We start from the raw sequence: 18,424 nt of genomic DNA on the forward strand, positions 1-18,424 counted from the left end.
AAAACACCCCTTCTTCAACCTGGAATCTTGGACATTTTGCCACATGCTGAATATTTCTATGACTTTCTTTTTGTGTCTATCACCTTGATGTGAGTTGTCACCTTAACTAGGTAAGACGGTTGTGGTCTGCTGAGTAGAACAAGCTACTTTTTCAAGAAACTAGTTGAAAGGTTTCATAACACCTGGTCTTCAGTGGGTCAAGGCAGTGCTCCGGGGCCAGGCCATCTGATAAAGGGAGTGGTAACTTTGAAGTGTGGCTTATAAAGAAGCTGTTATTTCCACAGCAAGGGAAAGCGGCAGTAAAGAAAACAGGGTTTTGCAGTTCCACTGGAAGGAGGATGGGGAAGGTCAGAAATCAGGGCGGGACCTTCGAGAGCAGCTGTCAGCACTGGGCAAAGGCTGAGACAGGTGAGCAGTAGGGATCTCTGAATGACATGCAGGGTTCTGTGCCTAAGACACACTTTTGTAGTCTTCATTGAAAGAATCCCATCATTTTCCTTTTTCTTTTTCAGATGGATATTACTCTCTTGTCCCAGCTGGAGTACAGTGGCTTGATCTTGGCTCACTACAGCCTCCACCTCCTGGACTCAAGCAATCCTCCCACCTCAGCCTCCTGAGTAGCTGGGACTGTGGGCACGCTGCCACCATGCACGGCTATTCTTTAGTTTTTGTAGAAACTGGGTCTTCCTGTGTTGCCCAGGCTGGTCTCAAATTCCTGGGCTCAAGTGATCCTCCTGCCTTAGCCTTCCAAAGTGCTAGGGATTACTGATGTGAGCCACTACACCCAATCCCATCATTTTCCTATATCGGTCTCTGAAATGTTTCAACCTGAAGACCTAGGCAAATTTCGTTCATTATTTGAGATTTTCCTGTGTCAGTAAAGGGCTCAGGTTGCCATACAAATATCATATACTGGGTGGCTTACACAATAGAAATTTATTTTCTTGAAGTTCTGAGGGGTGCAGTTTAAGACCTTCTGGGGGGTGCAGTTTAAGACCCAGCAGTGTTCAATTTCTGGCGAGGGTTCTCTTCCTAGCTTGCAGATGACCGCCTCCTCACTGTGCCCTCACATGGCCTTTCCTTGATGCACGTGTGCAGAGAGAGCTCTCTGGAATCTCTTTTATGAGGGCCCTAATCCCATCAGACCACCTTCATGACCTTGTCTAACCTTAATTACCAACCCAAAGCCCTATCTCCTAATATGTTGGGAGTTAGAGCTTCAACATATGAATGTTGGATGGGCACAAATACTCAGTCTGTAACAGCACCCTACCATGCTTTTGGTTGCTGACACTAAAATCCTCTGTCCCTTTCATCTCTCCTGCTTGAATCAAACTCATCACAAGTTCTTCTCCATTTGTCAACATTGACTTTAAATTAGGGCCATAGGCCGGGCGCAGTGGCTCACGCCTGTAATCCTAACGCTTTGGGAGACCAAGGCGGGTGGATCATCTGAGGTCAGGAGTTCAAGACCAGTCTGGCCAACATGGCAAAACCCCATCTCTACTGAAAATACAAAAATTAGCTGGATGTGGTGGTGAGTACCTGTAATCCCAGTTATTTAGGAGGCTGAGGCAGGAGAATCGCTTGAACCTGGGAGGCAGAGGTTGCAGTGAGCCGAGACCACACCACTGCACTCCAGTCTGGGCAATAAGAGTGAAATTCCATCTCAATAAAAAAACAAACAAGGGCTGTAACCTCCTAAGTGGTTTTCTGTTCCCCTTCTATCTTGCCCATCCTCCAAGGTGATTTCTACCTCAGGGCCTTTGCACTGGCTACCTCTGTGTATTAGTTTGTTCTCACGTGGCTAATAAAAATGCACCCAAGGCTGGGTAATTTATAAAGGAAAGAGGTTTAATTGACTCACAGTTCCACATGGCTGGGGAGGCCTCACTATCATGGCAGCAGGTGAATGAGAAGCAAAGTCATGTCTTACATGGTGGCAGGCAAGAGACAGAGCTTGTGCAGGGGAACTCCCATTTATAAAACCATCTGATCTCATGAGACTTATTCACTATCACAAGAACAGTGTGGGGGAAGCTGCCCCCATGATTCATTTGTCTCCACCTGGCGCTGCCCTTGACACATGGGAATCATTACAATTCAAGGTGAGATTTGGGTGGGCGGACAGCCAAACCATATCACTCTGCCTGGGACTTCCCCACCTCCCCAGTCTGCTGCCACCTTGTCAGTCTCAGTGAAAATGTTGTCCTCTCCGAAAGCCCTTTCTTGATCACTCTGTCAAAAGAACCATCCTCCACCTTTACTCTTACATTCTTCTGTTTTCTCTTCCAGACATCTCGTGACAGGTTATCGCTTTACTTGTTTGTCTCTTTCAGGAAAAGAGAAGCTTTGTGAGAACAGGCCTTTGGCTTGTTCACTTCTGTGTTCGTAGTGCCTGATAACCCAGTGGTTGCTCAGTCAATGTTTATTGAAATGAATGAATGAAGTCAACAGAGATTTATTGAGGCTTCCTGTGAACACTCCTATGCCCAGTATTAGAGGAGTCCCAGATAAATATAAAAATCCCCAGAGGCCACAGTGAGAACACAGGTGTTCAGCCTGGCATGTTAAACTTTAGTTAGAGAGAAAAAGCAGGAATGAAACCAGCACCTTCAAGACGACTCTAAATGGCCAGTAGCAATTGGCTGATACAAATGACATGCATGAACAGAACTCGAGAGCCACTCCCCGCTGGCTGTGGTGGGAGGCTTCTGGGAGAAGGGGGAACAGAACCAGATGTCGAAGGAGAGGAGGCCTTCAGGATGCGGTGGGGGAGGAGAGAAAGGCAAGACACAGAGAGTGGAGGGCTGCAGAAGCTGGGAGATAGACCCAGGACTGTTTCCCTCCTTGGACATGTTCAGGACATTACCCTGGTCTTCCCCTGAGAGAGAACATGTTTTTCTCCACCTTGGATCATTGGTGCCTGGTGCAGGGCCCTGCACAAAATGGGTGTTCAAGGAATTAAAGAATTCAGGTTGGATGAGGTAGTTCATACCCTCCCTGGGGAGCTGGGACTTTATCCTGTGCGCTGTAAGGGACACTGAAGTTCTGATAGACACAGTGGCTGGAGGGTTGGCATGGCTGGGCCTGGAAGCTGGGGAAGCCTTAGAGGAGTCAGTTACCATCATCAGCCAGGCCTGAGAAGTGAGAAGGAGATGGATGAGGCAGGAAGAATCACTGAAAAGGACTTTGGGAAAAAGAAGCAACAAATTTGGGAGCCAACTGAACATGGATATGGGCGGGAGTTGCAAATGGCTAAAAGGAGCCAGCAGGGGATATTAAGGAGAAAGTCTGGCCAGATGGGAGGCAGCAGGGAGTGGTGGGGATTGTGGCAAAGTGGGGTGCCAGGCCCCTTCCCTAAGACAGACCATGACTCAGCACCATGTGAGAATTTAGGCCAGAGATGCCAGATTTTTAAGTTTTGCATGCGAGATCACCCATGTTCTCAATATTGGCAATTACTCCATATTACATACAAACACTTCACAGGCCAAAGAAGACACTTCCATGGGCCAGATGTAGTCCTGGAGCTGCCAGTTTGAAACCAGAGAGTGTGTGTATGTTAGAGGGGTGGAGTCTGGGAAGGGAGAGAATACCCAAGGTCACTGAGATTTCAATGCCACCCGGAAAATGATATGCCTTTTCACTGGAATGGGGAAGTCGGAAGGAACCAGGGGCCGGAGAGGATGGGCAGGGAGTGGAAGATGCTGCGGCAATGGGGATGGTCATTTGACAGAAGAGGACACAGACTGAGAACAGCTCATCCCGAGCAAGCAGCTGGATCCCAAAGGCAGTTGGTCACAGGCTGGAGGGAGGGTCTGTCTCTGTGGTTAGTTGGTGATGGGCGTGCAGTGCGTCGCTGGGACATTCTCTATGCTTCTCTTAAGCATTTGATTGTTGTAGATTTGGGGGATTTTTAAATTTGACTGATTGATTGATTAAGATTGCATGATTTGCACCCTTGTATGAAGCAACTGTAAGAACACTGGTGTTAAGCCTTAGAGAATGGGTTGCAGAATATTTTCCTAGGTTATCAGTGGTCACCAACCCCATCCCCATCCCTAAAAAGGAAGCGAGATAAGCCCAGCGCTGTAGCATAACAACCGCGCATAGCATGCCTAACATCATGTAAAGTCTTCTAACCCATACGCGCTGATGAGTCCTGGCAACTCCATTAGGGAGACACCACTTATCAAACCCTTTTCATGGCCCAGGTGAAATAACACACTCAAGTTCACCCAACCAGGAAGGAAGTAACACAGCTGGGAGTCGAACCTAGAACCAAAATCTTTGACCCTAGCTCAATAATGCCTGCCTTGCACAGGCATTTAGCACTTTGCTGAGTTGACCCACCAGGCCACATGAGGTCCTTGTGGCTGGAAACCTGTGTGGCCAGGCTGGAGCCTTGCTAGGTGAGCAGGGGTGGAGGAGGGATTCCTGGAGTATAGCCAGGAGACAGCCTTGGTGGAAGAGTAAAGCGGTCCCTTCGGTTCCCCATGGTGGCTCTTCCAAGCCTTAACTCCCTTCCTGGTCCTCCCACCCCACCTGTCTCTGTATCCTTGAGCTCGGCCGATTCCTCAGACTCCTCTTGGGTCCGCATCCCAGGATGAGGGCTCTGAGGCTTTAGTGAGCATCAGGATCACTTGGCTAATTAAAAGCAGATCCTGGGCCTTACCCTGCATTCTGATTCTGTAAGTCCTTCATTTGGCCCAAGAATCTGCATGTTTAGCAAACCACAAGGTAGTGCTTCAGAGGTCTTCAGATAATGGCCGGGTCTCAAACTGCTGCTCCCTTTGCTTCCTGACCCCCATCTGCTGCTCACCCACCATCTCGTTTTATATACCTCATATCCTCCAGTATCATGAGTTAGTACTGGCGGTGTGCCCATTTTACAGGTGAGGACATTGAGGCTCAGAAAGTTGAAGCAAATTGCCTAAAACCATCCTGATAGACCTGGAATTTTATCTCCACTGACTCTAACCACCTTGCTCTACTGCCTCTGCTAAATTAGCATTGGTGCCCTGGAGGTCCCTTAGCGGAGAGTTTACAGGAAGGACCGAGAATGGTGTGATTTAGCAGCGTGTTCAATCTGTAGACTATAGGGGAAGGGGGCATGAAACCTGGTTGATGCCTTGGCAGCCAGAACTTTCCTTGTGTTATCTCCATGGGCTTTTAGCCCTCGTTTGAACAGCTGACATCATTAGTCAGAACGAACCACCCAGAATCGGTTCAACTTTCAGAAGCTAAATGGGAATCAAAATGTGGAATGACCCAGGGACTGCTCGGTAGGAAAACTGAGTCCTCTTGACTCAGAGCGGATCTTGTAACCTCCAGGGGCTTGGCATCTGGACATGGGGCTTGAAAGAGAACAGACTGGGGAATCGCACCCCAACTGGGCAGCTGTGGCACCTGGACAGGTGATTAAAATAACAGTTCTACCTGTGACCCAGCAATGGCACTTCTGGGTATTTATAGAGAGAAAGGCAAACATCTGCCTTTTTCCCATGGACTGGCACACAGAGGTTCATAGCAGCATTATGCCTGACATTATGCATTTCCTGTAGTGGAGGAAACATCCCAGCTGTCCATCAGCAGGCCAACAGCTAAACAAACTGATACAGCCACACAGCTGACGGCTACTCAGCAAGTTAAAGGAAGGAAAGGAACCAGGATACAGGCCACACCATGGATGAGCAAAGGAAGGCAAACAGAAGAGCACTTTCTTCTAAAACTTCTGGCTGGTGCGATAGCTCATGCCTGTAATCCCATCACTTTGGGAGGCCGAGGTGGGAGGATCAGTTGAGCCCAGGAATTCAAGTCCAGCCTGAGCAACGTGGCAAAACTCTGTCTCTACAAAAAATATAAAAATTAGCGGGCATGGTGGCGCACGCCTGTAACCTCAGCTACTTGGGAGGCTGAAACGGGAAGGATGGCTTGAGCCTAGGAGTTGAAGCTGCAGTGAGCCAAGATCACGCCATTGTACTCCAGCCTGGGTGACAGAGCATGACCCTGTCTCAAAAAGCAACACAAACGAATGCAAAACCTTCTAATACAGCAAAACTAACTGCTGGTAAAATAAGGCAGAAAGATAGACTGAAAGAAGCCATGCACATACGAGGGAACTTTCTGGAGTCATGGAAATGTCTTCTATCTGGGCAGTGGTTACATGAATATATGTGGTTCTCAAAAGTGCATCTAAGTGTACACTAAGATCTGTGCATTTTACTATATATAAACTGCATCTTAAGTAAACAAATAAGTAAAGGGCAGATACCTCTGCCCCAGCCCTGGCAACCGAGTCAGCAGACCTAGGGTGTGGTCCACGCGCGTCTCCATGATCAGCAAGTGCTGAGTGTTGATGCCCAGCCTGCGGTGGGCACCACCAGACACTAATTGCTAAAGTCTCTTCTGGCTTTAGCAGGATGGTTGAGTCTTTGCAGTTGTGGAGCATTTACCATTAGTCTGTTTTTAAGCATAAACCTAATTGGGGTCAAAGTCTGGTCCCAGGGCTGTCTCCTGATCGTCAGCACGACCAGCTCTAAGCTATGGACAAAGCACCCTCAGTCACCAGGCAGATCCTGGCCATGTGCCGGGCATCACAGGGCCCTCCGTGCTGGGAACAGAGACCAGTACTCACTTGCAGGGATGCAGACATACATCAGGCATTGGGCGTTGGGCAGAACCAGACAGGCACTCTGTGATCAGGTTCTGTCTCCCTGGAAGCCCTCCAGATAATGATTTTGGCTGTGTGTTGAGGAGCTATTGTGTTATAGACACTATGCTGGTTGTTTTGGGTGTGTGTTTAATTATATGAGCAGATGCATTCTTAGGGGCTAGAGCTCAGAGCCCCTCACTTCTCCATGATTGCCTGTGTTTCTCTGTATAAGTGACCTAACCTCTCTGAGGCTCAGCTCCTCATCTGTAAAGTGAAGACAGTGGCCGTACTTCTTCCCTCACAGAGCCTTTAGCATGGGGAGCATTTAGTAAATGTTGGCTATTATTATCTAATTTAATCCTTATAATAACCCTATAGGCAAGGTGCTATCCTTTTTTTTTTTTTTTTTTTTTGAGACGGAGTCTCGCTCTGTCGCCCAGGCTGGAGTGCGGTGGCCGGATCTCAGCTCACTGCAAGCTCCGCCTCCCGGGTTCACGCCATTCTCCTGCCTCAGCCTCCCGAGTGGCTGGGACTACAGGCGCCCGCCACCTCGCCCGGCTAGTTTTTTGTATTTTTTAGTAGAGATGGGGTTTCACCGTGTTAGCCAGGATGGTCTTGATCTCCTGACCTCGTGATCCGCCCGTCTCGGCCTCCCAAAGTGCTGGGATTACAGGCTTGAGCCACCGCGCCCGGCCGGCAAGGTGCTATTCTTAACTCTAGAGCAAAAACCGAGGCTCAGAAAGGTCAAGTCCCTCGCCCAAGGTCATACAGCTAGAAAATGGAGGAGCTGGGACTGAAACTCGGGTCTGCTTAACTCCCGACTCTGTTCACTGCACCATGCTGTCATCAGCTTTGTGCAATGGGGATCAATACAGAAGACCCCGCACAGACTGGATGGAGAAGCCATTGCTGGCTGAGTGAGAGCCTGTCCTTCCGGAAGACCGTGTGCACTGGTTCCAAGAGTGATTTCGTATCCCTCTTCTACCAGCTGTGGGACCTTAGACAAGTTACTTAGTGCCTCAAGCCTCAGTTTCTTCATCTTTAAAATGGGAGTGCTAATACCAGCCTTAACAGGCTACAGTGAGGATGGAATGAGTCAATAGGTGTAAGGTGTGTAGAACGGCACCCAGCATACGATAAACCTTTTGTACTTGTCAGCTGATATTTGCTGTCGTCTGCGAGGTCACACACCTCTCTAGATTTGTGACTGAGCTCGGTGGGGCTTCTGGTTGCAGTAGGATGGGAAGTTGTCCTTCATGCCTTTGAGGAAGTGACAGGATAGCCTCCAGGTGGCATGTGGCAACAGGTGTAGCAAAAAGCCTTTTTGAACCATGTCCAAGGACTCGTAAGCTCTAAAATTAAACCATCTTTTGGATTCTCTCATTTTAAAAACTCAAAGCCTCGTTCCCAGGCTTCTGTTCCTAACCGTCTGGCTCTACTCCCTTGCAAGAGATTCGGGCTGATGGTTACTGTCATGTCTAAGTAAACGATGAGCTTCCCACCCCACTGCCCTGGCTCTCAGGTCATGGCAGCAGGTACTCGACCAGACGGGGCTGAAGGTGAACAAACAACCTTTTCGTTTGTTTATTTTGTATGCTCGCTTTAGTGTTTTGCCTGTGTTGTGGGAACCACAGCATGGGTTTCTCAAGCTGCTCTGTTTTCTTTGCATTGAAAACGAAAATAAAAGGTGAACCATCAAACCATGACGTCTGGCTGCCTGCGTGAAACTCCGCGAGGGCTGGCTTATAAATTTAAAATGTGTGACCGGCCGGGCGCGGTGGCTCACGCCTGTAATCCCAGCACTTTGGGAGGCTGAAGTGGGTGGATTATCTGAGGCCAGGAGTTCGAGACCAGCCTGACTAACATGGCAAAACCCTGTCTCTACTAAAAATACAAAAATTAGCTGGGCGTGGTGGCGGGCGCCTGTAATCCCAGCTACTTGGGAGGCTGAGGCAGGAGAATTGCTTGAACCCAGGAGGTGGAGGTTGCAGTGAGCTGAGATTGCACCATTGCACTCCAACCTGGGCAACAAAAGCAAAACTCCGTCTCAAATAAATAAATAAATAAATAAATAAATAAATAAATAAATAAATAACTGCACCAGGCTGAAAGCAGAATGACAGTACATAATAGAGCATCCCTTCTGGAGTCAAAGCCCCGCTTTCTTCTGGGCTGCATGACCTTGAGAATGTGTCACTCTTCCTCTGTGAGCCTCAGTCTCCTCATCTGTAAAATGGACATAGTCATGGCGCCTGCCCAATGGGACTGTTGTAAGATCAAGCAGGCAAGCTCTTAGCACAGCCTCAGCAAGCCTCAGCTTCTGTGGTCATCAGTATACCAGGACCACTCTGAGTTGAACTGTTCAAGCTCTGGGTCTCTCGACAACTGGCTGTGTAACCTTGGGCAAATTACTTCACCTCTCTGAGCTTCAGGTTCCTCATTTGCAAAACTGAGGCCCCATGTTCTATCTAAACGGGTTGTACTGCATATTAAATTCTGGAAATAACTACCTAAGGCAGCTTGGAGCAAGAAAGAGGACAGGCAAGAAGGGCCATAGAAGGAAGGTACTGGATCCCCAAAGCTGAAAGATGATTTACCTGGTGGCTGTGAGGAGGGAAGGTCAGCCTGACAGAGGACACAGAAATATCCACTGCTTCTTTTTTTAGGGAGTGGGGGGCACAGAGTCTCGCTCTGTCACCCAGGCTGGAGTGCAGTGGCGTGATCTCGTCTCACTGCAACCTCCACCTCCTAGGCTTAACTGATTCTCCTACCTCAGCCTCCATAGTAGCTGGGATTACAGGCACCCGCCACCACACCCAGCTAATTTTTGTATTTTTAGTAGAGACGGAGTTTCTTCACCATGTTGGCCAGGCTGGTCTCAAACTCCTGACCTCAAGTGATCCTCCCACCTCAGCCTTCCAAAGTACTAGGATAACAGATGTGAACCACCACGCCCAGCCAATAGCTTCTAAACTTGAGTAGCCCCAGCATCTTCCCCGTTGGGCTTGTTTTTACATCTGCTGGTAGAGTCAACACTCTTTGGGAACATATGGATCTATGGACTTTGCTTAAACATATTCAGAATCCAAGATGTCATTTACCAAAAAAAGCACACGAGGGATAAATATCCCTCAACAGCAGAATTCTTTATTTTACAGAAGCATTCACTAGGAAATTCCTTTCAATGTTATGCGTCCCTCATGTACGTAATATGCTACTTGATTTACAAATAAGGCAGTATCGTGCAGAGGTAAAGGGTACAGTTATGGGAGCAAGATCACTCCCCACCCAGCCCCAGGTACCCTGATTCTGCCAATTACCAGCTGCAAAACTTTATATCCCTTTGCCTCCATTTCCTCATGTGTAAAAGGGAGATTCTCGTACATAGTATCTGTTTCACCTACAGGTTGCATGAAGAATAAACAAGATAACTATAGATTGCATGAAGATAATTCTTGTAAAGGAAACTTACTACCACACAGTAAAAGCACAATATACATGGGTAGTATTCCTTCCAATACCATTTTCTGAATGGCTTCTATGTGTTTGGTGCCATCTGCCCTGTGTCTGCCTTCGTAGAGCCTAAACCGGGGATGTGGGCTATGGATGTAGAAACAGGCAACAAATAACATAAACAAGATGATTACATGTTGTGATCATAGCTATGCCCAAAACCAGCAAGATGCTAAGAGAGAGAACTGCGTGGGCAACTACTTGCAAATGTCCGGTTTGGAAAGCCTCACTGTGGAGGTCACATCTAAGTGACAGATGAGAAGGAGCCAGTGAGGACAGTGGGGCCGCAGCCGCTCATTTCAAACATGAAGGTGCACATGCCTCCTGTAGGATCCAATCCGGCAGGTCCGGGGTGGCCCTGAGTGTCTGCTTTGCTTTGCTTGCTTGCTGTTTCTTTTCTTTTCTTTTCTCTTTTCTTTTCTCTTTTCTTTTCTTTTCTCTTTTCTTTTCTCTTTTCTTTTCTTTTCTTTTCTTCTCTTCTCTTTTCTTTTTCTCTTCTCTTCTCTTCTCTTCTCTTCTTTTCTCTTTCTTTTTTACAGAGTCTCACTTTGTCATCAGGCTGGAGTGCAGTGGCACGATCTCAGTTCACTGCAACCTCCGCCTCCCAGGTTCAAGTGATTCTCCTGCCTCAGCCTCCCAAGTAGCTGGGACTACAGGTGTGTGCCACCACGCCTGGCTAATTTTTGTATTTCTAATAGAGACAGAGTTTCACCATGTTGACCAGGATGGTCTTGATCTCTTGACCTCGTGATCTGCCCGCCTCAGCCTTCCAAAGTGCTGGGATTATAGGCGTGAGCCATCGTGCCTGGCCTTGCATTTCTAACCAGCTCCCAGGGCTGCCGACACTGCAGGATCACACTGTGAGTGGCCAAGGACTAGCAGAGGACAGAGGACAGAGGCTGGATCCAGGTCCACATGGCAGAGTACCTTGAAGGCAAGGGGGGAGTTTGAATTTTATTCTCAGGTTAGTAGGAAGCCAGACAGAGAAGTGACATGACTGAAGGATGCTTCTAGAAACTCATTTTGGCTGCTGTGTAAAGACTTGTTGGGGCCAGGGCAACCAGGGAGAGATGGGTTGGAAACTGATATCGTTGTCCAGGTGACAGTGGCTTAGACAAAGGTGGTAGTGATGGCAGAAGCAGGAAGTAGGTGGATTTGAGGCCTCTGGACAGGTAAAATCAACCGTACTTGCTGAGGTGTTAAATAAAGCAATCCGTCATAAGATAAGATATGTGCTTATCTTAATTTTTTAAAACTCAATAGTATAGAGTAGTAGCTCTCAAGCAGGGGTGATCTTGCCCTCCCACGGGACATGTGGCAATGTCTGGAGACATTTTTGGTTGCCCCAGCTGGGAAGACGCTACTGGTATCTAGTAGGTAGAGACCAGAGATGCTGTTACACTACCTACATTGCACAGCACAGCACCCCCAGCAAAGAATTACCTGCCAGCATGTCAATGGAGCCAGGGTAAAGAAACCTTGGGTAGAAGTACATGAAGGCAGCAGGGCGCGGTGGCTTATGCCTGTAATCCCAGCACTTTGGGAGGCGAGAGGCAGAAGCTGGGATCACGGAGTCAGGAGATGAGACCATCCTGGCGGCCTGCGGTGAAACCCGTCTCACCTAAAAATACAAAAAGTGCTTGGGCTTGGGCGGGCCGCAGTCCCAGCTACTTAGGAGGTTGAGGCAGGAAGATAAGTGAGCCGGGGAGGCAGGAGTTGCAGTGAGCTGAGATCGGCTGCACTGCAGCCTGGGCGACAGGCAAATCCCCGTCTCAAAAAAAAAAAAAAAAACCAAAAAACAAAAAAAACAACAAGAAGTACATGAAGGCAGAAGTAATGTCCTGCCTGCCCCACCCCCATCTGACCCCCACAGCCCAAAGATAACTACTGTTCCCAGTGTGCGTGATGGTCCAGACTTTGTTCTGTGCATATGCGCAGATTTCCTGTGAGCCTCCTCACCACTGAAGTAATGCTTCGGAAATGCTCAAAACTTAGGAGCCCTGAGCCCGCCATAGGAAAAGACATCTGTTCACTTTGTCAAATCCGTTCTATTCCTACCCCATGCGGAAGGTTACTGCCACGTTGCCCAAAACTGTATTCATTCTATCAGTTGTGATATTTTTTCTTTTCTCCAGAGAACCCTCCAAAACTTGCTATCCTTGTGACCTAGGCAGCCTTCTCTAACTGGGACTAACTCATGAAACCTGAGAATTTCAGTGCAGGAAGAAATGTTGGGATAATATAGTCCTACCCAAGTTCTTACTGTACAGGTGGGAAAACTGAGGCCCAAGACGTCTTGGAAGCGGGGAAATCCCCTTATAATAAGTAGTCTCTTCTTCATTTACTGGGACATTAATTTCAGGTTTTCAGTGTAATGCACAGTTATGGCTCATGTTTCTGATTTTTTTTCTTGGTCACATCTATGTGTGAGGTTGGTTACAATGGCTGACAAAAGGAACATTCTTAACCTTGTACTTCCTAAGTGCTGTGACAGGTGGTCTCCAAAAGATGGGAGGAATTTTGCCAGTCTGCGAACTTGAACTCTGTAGTCTGGGAAGACCGGTTGAATCTCTTTTCACTGGCTGAACTGAGCGTCCTCTTCACGTACCCATCCGTGGGTACCGCAGCTGCGCAGAAATCAGCTTTGAGTTCAAGCTTACACGTGGAATGCTGCAGCCTGTGGCCATCCTCCCGTTATCCATGCTGTCGTCCCTTTAAAGGTCCCCAGAGATCTCCAAGTGAAAAGAACCATGTCAACCCCATTAGAGCCCCAAGCCAGGACTCTGCAGGTCAGGGAGGCCGACTCCATGGCAGCAATGAGGGCCCCAATAGCTGGAATCCAGTCCCACCGTCCAGTGCCCTGAGCCCAAGGGAGGGACACTGCCCCCTCGTCCCACTCAGCCAGTAGAGAGAGGCGGGAGTCTCTTGAGAGGCTTAGGAAGGCACCCTGGGAAGCCTCCCTCCTTATTTTCCCAGACCCCCAACCTGGGGGGCGTGAGGGAGTCTGGTCTTTGATTCTTTGGCACTGGGGAGCCATTGACTGTTCTTAAACAGGGAGTAATCAAATAGAAAATGGCTATTCCAGGAGGATCAAAATGGCAGAGTGTGCTGGGTGCATTGGATGGACAGGAAAGACGGGGAAGGAAGCCCGTAGGTACGGTGAGGAATAAGAGTCTACCCCAGAATGGCAGCAGTGAAAACAGAAAAAGGGGAAGAGATGGGCATTTGTGACTAATGGATGTTTGTGACTTGACTCTGATTGAGGGAGAGCCAAGGCTCATAGATGACCTCGGTTTTGACCCCAGATGAGGAAAATGGTGACTCTGCCGATGCGGGAAATGGGCAAAGTTTACTTAGCCTCTCCCAGCCTCACTTAAGACATCTGTAGAATGGGGTTGTGTATGGAGTGGTGGGGAGGATTAAATGAGACTGTGCATGGAAATTAACCCAGGCCTGAGGGCAGTGGCAGGCACTAGGACCATGAAGAGCCTTACGAGCAGGGCTGTATCCTGGGGGGCCATAGGGAGCCATGGAGGGATCTTGCCTGAGGGTGGGATGGTCACATTTGCCTTTTGGAAGGACCTCTCTGACAGCAGTGGAGAGACGGCAGGCCAGCGGGTAGGAAGACCACCGGGGAGGCCTTTGCAGTCCGTATCCAGGTGAGGTGTGGGGTTGGTCCGGACCAAGCAGAAAGTGGGGGACCGTCCTGAAGCGGGCCGGCTTCCTTGTATGCCTCCTCCCCTTTGTGCTTGGGGAAAGCACTGGGAGGAATGCGAGGTGGCTAGCATGTGTCCCGGCAACCCCACTGTGGGCGGGCTGTGTGTGACTGATGGACCATCTCTACACAAACCCCGCACTGGGCCAGCCCCTCCAGCAGCTGCAGGACAACAGAGGCTGAGCTGTTTGACCAGAGAGGCCATAGCTATCCAGTGGGAGTGTGTGGCCCCAGTCACTCACCCTCCTTCCAACACAGCACCCCTATCCCCCAACCCTCGATCCACCCCTCCCCGAGTTGGATCCCCATCCCCCCATGCCTCCTCGGGGGCTGGATCTTAATTCACCCTGTTCCCACCACTCTGCCCTCATCTTTTCCTCCCCTGCGCTTCCGCGGGTCCCCTGCACTTCTGCTCGCTTTTCCCTCATCTGTGCTGTCCATGCCTCTCTGTTCCTTCCTGCCCTTGGCCCCTAGCATGTGGTCTCACTGCGGCTTCTTCTCTCTTTGCCCATCTTGGGCATGCAGGAGGCTGAGGGCAGAGGCTGGTGATGTCTGTAGGTCCTAGCACCATGTGCGGCCCGTGGGGAGGAGATGGAGCCCCAGGGGCTGTCTGCCTGCTCCGTCAATCCATCTCTGCTTCCTTTCTTTTCTCCTGTATCTGTCTGCTGGACGTGGATCATAACCTTGACAATAACATTTTCAAGGGCAGGCCGAGTTCTTCCACCCTCTATTTCCTGCTGACAGCCCAGAGGCATTCCCACCACGGTGATTTATGACCCTCTCTATGGGGTGGCGTCTTCTAGGGCAGTGGCCTAGGACATGTTTTCCAACTTGCAGCCCTGGGACTCTGTCCTTCTTCCCTCACTGCTGAGGCCACAGCCCTCTCTCGGTGAGTGATCTTAGCAGCCATCCTCAACACACCCCGGCCAAGGAAAGAGCTCTGATAAAACCCGTAGACCCTAACTATCAGCCCCCATGCCCGAGCCCCCATTTTGCAGGTGTGAGTGACCTGACTGTGCAAGCTGAGAGGATGCATGGGCACAGGTGGCATTAGCTGCTCACGCTATTGGCACCAAGCTGACCTCAGAAAAGGGGTGTGTGTGTGTGTGTGTGTGTGTGTTACTGTTTTAGTCACTTATTTCATTTAAAAATTTTTGTTAGGTGTAAGAGGGGTTTTGGTTCATACAACAGAAACGTTGCCAGGTCCAGCTGGATTTCTGGGTCCAGTGGTACCCTCTGGAGTCTCTCTCCATCTCCACCTCGGCTCGCGTTAGCTCCCTGCTGGTCCCCTCCTCAGGCAGCCTTTCCCCTTGCGATGACAAGATGGCCACCAGCAGCTCCAGGCTGCATCCCGTCCTTCCTGCAAACCCAGAGGGACAAGGAAGTCTCAGTGTTTCCCCCAAAGCAAAGAACTGAGCCTCACTGGTTCTGCCTGGGCCATAGCCCCACCCCCCCGAACACAGAAGAACTGATTGGCTAGGCCTGACCACGCCCAGCCTTAGAACCTGCAAGGAAGAGGCCCTGCCTGGTAGGCAAGCACAGGGCATGGCTACCACATCACCTGAGTGCTCAGCAAGGTAACCCTGGGCAGCCCAGCTCACCCAGCCCAGCATGGCCATACCCCGGGGCCTCCAAAAGCCCTTGTTATCCAACAGGCTTGCATAGCTTTACACTCCAGAAAGACATTAGCATTCTACTTGAAGGGTGCCTGCAGTGACTTCTTTTCTGATAACAAGAATCATTCCTCAGTTTACCTGTTTGGGACATTCCTATTTGGTATTAGGCTTTTGTAAACAGAGGGCATACCTGTGGGGGACCTGGCACTGGGTCATTTCCCCGAGATGCCATTGCCGTGTCCCCAAGGACCTGGGTGACTTCTACATCACTGCCTGTGACCTCAACTCTCTTCCTTCCTCTTACAGCGGGGACGAGACGAGATCACAGCCAGGGAGCGTTGGGATGATTCCATTTACAAAGATGATGTTTGTTGAATGGATGTCTGGAGCGAGCCAGCAGCCAGAGGTCAGCAGCTTTGCTCTGCCCCTCCAGAGCCCACCCTCACTGCAGTACCATCCAATCATCCTTGCCCAGCTCACAGGGGGCACTCAGGAAATAGTGGCTGATATTTGGTCATTATATATATTTTTGGAGACAGAATCTCGCTCGCTATGTTACCCAGGCTGGAGTACAGTGGCGTGATCTAGGCTCACTGCAACCTCCGCCTCCCAGGTCAAGTGATTCTCCCACCTCAGCCTCCCGAGTAACTGGGATTACACGCACCCTTCACCACACCCGGCTAATTTTTCTATTTTTTTTTTTTTTTTTTTTTAGTAGAGACAGGGTTTCACCATGTTGGCCAGGCTAGTCTTGAACTCCTGACCTCAGGTGATCCACCCACCTCGGTCTTCCAAAGTGCTGGTATTACAGACATGAGCTACCATGCCCAGCCGTTGTCATTACTATTGTTATTGTGCTGATTGTTCAGCCTGGAAGTTTCTCCAGGCTCAGGAAGCAGTCTTGACCCTTGCTGGCCTTCACCCCTCTGGCTGCCTCCATTCCATGCCTGAACATGTGGAGTTACAATTCCTTAGCTCATCGTTTGGATCTAAACACCTCAGAGGGTAGAGATGATGCTGGTGTAGCTCCTGGCCTGAAGGAACACTCATCGATGTACCAGAGGCTGGGACACCCACCATGGGGCTTTCAGGAGGATGATCTGGGTTTGAATCTGCACAGTGCTGGTTATGAGCCTGTGATCTCCACTCTCTTCCCTCCTCTTACAGCAGGGATGAGACAGCAGCCAGGGACTGCTGGGATGACTCCATTTACAAAGATGACGTGCAAAATGTCCAGCTCAGTGTCTGGTACCGGGGCAGGGCTCCAGGCCTGTGGGTTGAGATTCATCTGTGGAGCCCAGAGAGGGCAGAGACTTCCTGGACATAAGGCTTCAGGCAGCCCCGTGAGCCCTGGATTGCAGGGGCTGACCCAAGGTGGCAGAGAGGCCTTTCCAGCATTCAGCCTTGACCCCTGTCTTCCAAGGCAGGTTACTTAAGACAGTGGCATTTGTCTTTGCTACTGACGGCCTGGGACAACCCCTCGTCCCCTTCCCTCTCTCTGTCATTAGCAAACCTCTGCTTCTGACCTTAGATAAAGGAGTGCTTTGTTCATGGAACTGGTGTGTAGACGAAAAACTCCTTCTTTTAGAGCAGGGCTTGGGGGCCGGTGAGAGACAGGATTTTAGAGGGGTTGAGAGGACGGACTCTGGACTCACTATCTGTCTCACAGCCGAGCTCTGCTACTTATTAACATGAGGCTTTGGGCAGGTTAAGGAACCTCTCTGGGCCCGAGTGTCTGTGACTCTAGCATGGGATTGGCAGTGGTGGCTGCTTCGTGATGACATGAGGTCATCCAGGCTCAGAGGAAGCATTTGATGCGTTTTAGCTGTTCTGAGCATGATGTGAAGATGCATGCTTTTAAAAACGAAGGCCCTCTGATCAAATGTGTACCCCTCCCAATTTGGAACCTGACATACATTGTCTAGATCCACGTAAAGCTGCAAGAGCCTTGCTGCCAGATACCGGGGCAGGGAATCTTACCCTGGGAGACAGTCCAGGAAAAGCCAGTGAATTCCCTTTAAATTATACAGGATTGTGCCTGTGGCCCTTGTGGTAGGTTAAATAATGCCCCCCACCCCACCCCCAAAAGATCTACATCCTAATATTAGAATCTGTGACTATTTACATTATATGGTAAAAGGTGTGATTAAGTTAAGGCTCTTGAGACAGGAACATGATCCCGGGTTATCCAAGGGAGCATGATGTAGTGCCAAGAGTTTTTTGTTGTTGTTGTTGATTTTTTTGTTTGTTTGTTTGTTTGTTTGTTTTTCTGAGACAGAGTCTCACTCTGTCACCAAGCTGGAGTGCAGTTGTGCTGTCTCAGCTCACTGCGACCTCTACCTCCTGGGTTCAAGCAATTCTCCTGCCTCAGCCTCCCCAGCAGATGAAATCACAGACACATGCCACCACACCCAGCTAATTTTTTGTATTTTTAGTAGAGATGGGGTTTCACCGTGTTAGCCAGGATGGTTGTGATCTCCTGACCTGGTGATCTGCCAGCCTCGGTCTCCCAAAGTGCTGGGATTCCAGGCGTGAGCCACCGCGCCCGGCCCCCCGAGAGTTCTTATAAGGAGGAGGCAGGCAGGCCGGAGTCAGAGAAGGAGGTGTGGTGACCAAAGGAGAAGCCGGAGGGATGTGCTTTGAAGGTGGAAGAAGGTTCCAGCAGCCAACAAGGGCAGGTGGCCTCTAGAAGCTGGAAGAGGCAAGGAAATGGATTTCTTCCCTGAAGCCTCCAGAAGGCTTTAGGGAAGCCCTTGGTCACCTTTATTGTAGACCTCTGACCTCCAGAACGACAAGAGAATACCTTTGTGTTGCTTGAAGCCAGTAAGTTGGTGGCAGTTTGCTACATCAGAAGTGGCTGGGGAAGCAACATGAAATTAACACAGCCCTTCTTGGGGAGGTGGGTAGCCATTTATCAGGTTT

General features: G+C 49.7%; 1 protein-coding gene across 8 annotated transcripts in view; it reads left to right on the plus strand.

Annotated features, from left to right (window-relative positions):
• The window catches only part of TMEM51 (transmembrane protein 51), a 70,093-nt gene that overhangs the window by 21,379 nt on the left and 30,290 nt on the right, over positions 1 to 18,424 (plus strand). The window lies entirely within an intron of this gene.

This window comes from Papio anubis, chromosome 1 (assembly GCF_008728515.1).
Source record: "Papio anubis isolate 15944 chromosome 1, Panubis1.0, whole genome shotgun sequence".
NCBI lineage: Eukaryota > Metazoa > Chordata > Mammalia > Primates > Cercopithecidae > Papio > Papio anubis.